Source organism: Anomaloglossus baeobatrachus, chromosome 10 (assembly GCF_048569485.1).
Source record: "Anomaloglossus baeobatrachus isolate aAnoBae1 chromosome 10, aAnoBae1.hap1, whole genome shotgun sequence".
Classification (NCBI taxonomy): Eukaryota; Metazoa; Chordata; class Amphibia; order Anura; family Aromobatidae; genus Anomaloglossus; species Anomaloglossus baeobatrachus.
In genome coordinates, this window is record NC_134362.1 from 124,199,578 (window position 1) to 124,202,355 (window position 2,778).

Below are 2,778 nucleotides of genomic sequence, written 5' to 3' on the forward strand. Positions count from 1 at the left end.
AAGTGATTTATAGAGGGGTAACAATACGTTGGGATCACCGGATCTAATCTCCCTTTTTATACACCCTAAAATCTTGTTTGCTTTAGAATAAACAATAACATCATAAAGGTATAGCAGTACCGTTTCAAAGTTTCGGTGTCCCAAGCAGCATTCCATCAGCCTCTGGAAGGTTCCTGGCAAATTGCACAGCTCGAATGGCATGCTTTTGAACTCGCAGAGACCCATCGGGGTGGCAAAGGCGGTCTTCTCCCGGTCTGCCTCAGCAACGGACACTTGCCAATAGCGACTAGTGAGATCAAGGGTAGAAAAATAATTTGCAGTTCTCAATGCAGCTAGCTATTCCTCAATACAGGGGAGTGGTGCTGTCCTTCTTCTTTAACAGGACCAACGGAGCTGCCCAGAGGCTACAACTGTCACGGATAACCCCAGCCTCCTTCATGTTGCTCAACATGTCCTTGGTACACTGGTAATGTGCAGGTAGTTTTGGCTTATATCTCTCTTTGATGGGTGGGTGTGCACTTGTGGGGATGTAGTGTTTGACCCCTTTTATTCTTCAAAAGTCTAGCGGATGTTTGCTGAAGACTTGCTCGTATTCTTGCACTAGCCTGTAGACCCCCTTCTTGTGATGTGAAGGTGTGGAGTCAGTGCCTACGTGTAATTCCTTACACCACTCCTCTGGCTGACTTGGTGAGCTGTCACTGAATGGGTGGGCTGAAGCAATGGTGGATGCTGCTGTTTGGATAGCATGTGTATCTACTGAGAACAGCTTATCAATGGTGGCAAATCGGAGCAGCTTAATCTCTTGCTCTCCGCAGTTCAACACTCTCATGGGCACTCTTCCCTTCCATATTAATGAATAAAACTATGATGTAAATAGCATATAGATACCCCACAAATGCAGATAAAAGTAGGTTATGGGAAAAGGGGGAAGAGAGAAACAGGAAAATAGTGGAATAAAGTATACCTTCCAGGTGGGAGAGGAAATGGCAGCACAGCCAGTGGAGGTGAAGCAAGGGGAGCCTGCAACTAAAGAGTTGAGAGCGTTATCACATGGTGACTGAGCCTGATTGTAACGGGAGCATAGAGGTGCCGATCCTGTCTTACCTGCGTTGGTGTAGAAGTGGGTGTCCTGTGGTGGAGTCAGCTATGTGCAGTGGTGGCCGTGGGTTCTTTTATGTGCGACCGTAGTAATAGCTGCGCCCACTTCCTGTATGGGAGTGGAATGCAGTGAGGGTAATGGAACGCACGCCTGCGCATTTGTGTTTAACGTCGCGCATGTGCAGAACGGAGAAAAGGCTGCGCTCACTTCCTAATGAAAGGGAGTGAGACGCATCTGGGAAGGGAAGGGAAAAGATTAGGGTTTGGGGATGATGAAAGGGCTTTCTACGGGCAAGGATGGCAAAGGGTGGCAGTGACGGAAAGTCAGGCAGCCTGTCCTGTCCTGTCCTGTCCGTCCGTCTTTTTGTATCATGAATTGGAAAGACTGCAAGGGGGAGGGGAGGTGCTTGTGTCCAAAAGGAGGAGTTATTCAGATTCATTGCAGTGGGCGGCGGCTGCAAAAAGCACCATTCTTCTTGTTTTTGCTCTGCAAAACAGCCTTTTCAAGGGTTGGCTTGGGTGACAAAATGTCTTCTGTAGGCGTGGGTTTGTCTCCCTCTCCCTAAGATGTGTCCGGTATAGGCCAGGGTGCCACTCAAGGCCGTAACCAATTCGGGTTATAGCTTCTCGGCCTTTTGGCTAAGATCAAGTGTAGTTTCGGAGGACGCTACCTTGGTCGGTACTGGAAGGTGCCTGGGATTGCACGTCTGCCGGCCTTGAGGAAGTGTGTGCGCCTTCTGGTGACACATAGCCCTCTTGTGCCTGGACGGTTCCCAGGCAACGGGAGGCGATCACCTTTGTTATTTTGAAGTCCTACTGATAAACAGAAAAAAAAAAAATTAAATCTGTTCTTATCAGTTTAATATCTGATACGTCCCCTCTCTGGGGACCATATATTAAATGGATTTTTAGAACAAGGAGATGGAAAAAATCTTGCTCTGTCCACTCCACGCATTGACCTGGTATTGCAGTACCTCCAGGACTGGTGCACCCCTTCTTAACCCAGTTTCCAAAAGCAGAACTCAATTCACCTGATTCAAATGAGCCCCATTAGTGAATTGAAAGAAAGCAAAAACTTTATATGCACCTCAATTTGGCCAATTCACTTTTCACACTTTCACCCTTTTTTTATCTTTCACACCTTTTACTTGCTTTATTGATGCAAAAAGCTGTGCCAAATAGCAAACTCATCTCCACTCAACTTGACCAACTCTGCTATGTCCCGTGCAGTATCTTATTCTCAGTCTTATCTAGATCATTTGCAATTGAATAGAATAGATCCCTTTTGGCTGCTTATGACTGTGTAAAATATGTAGTTTTACTGGGCTGGGATGAGAGAATCCATTGAAGCATGGTGTAGGGATTGTGGTTCCTGTGTGCTAAGAAGAGAGGCTGGCACCAGCCAGAAAGCCCCATTGCAGCCAATAATCACTTAATAACTTTTTCAACTTGTCATCATATGGGAGGCCTTCCATTCCTTGTAGTAGTCTAGTTGCCCACCTTTGAACTGACTCTAACTTCTGAATGTCCTTTTTAAAATGTGGAGCCCCAAACTGGTTCCCATATTCCAGATGTAGCCTTACAAGTGATTTATAGAGGTGTAACAATACGTTGGGATCACGGGATCTAATCTCCCTTTTTATACACCCTAAAATCTTGTCCCAAGCAGCATTCCATCAG

General features: G+C 46.3%; 1 pseudogene; it reads left to right on the forward strand.

The window, feature by feature from the left end:
- Positions 1–1,888: 1,888 nt before the first annotated feature.
- On the forward strand, positions 1,889–2,094 carry LOC142255490 (U2 spliceosomal RNA; annotated as a pseudogene).
- Positions 2,095–2,778: the final 684 nt, after the last annotated feature.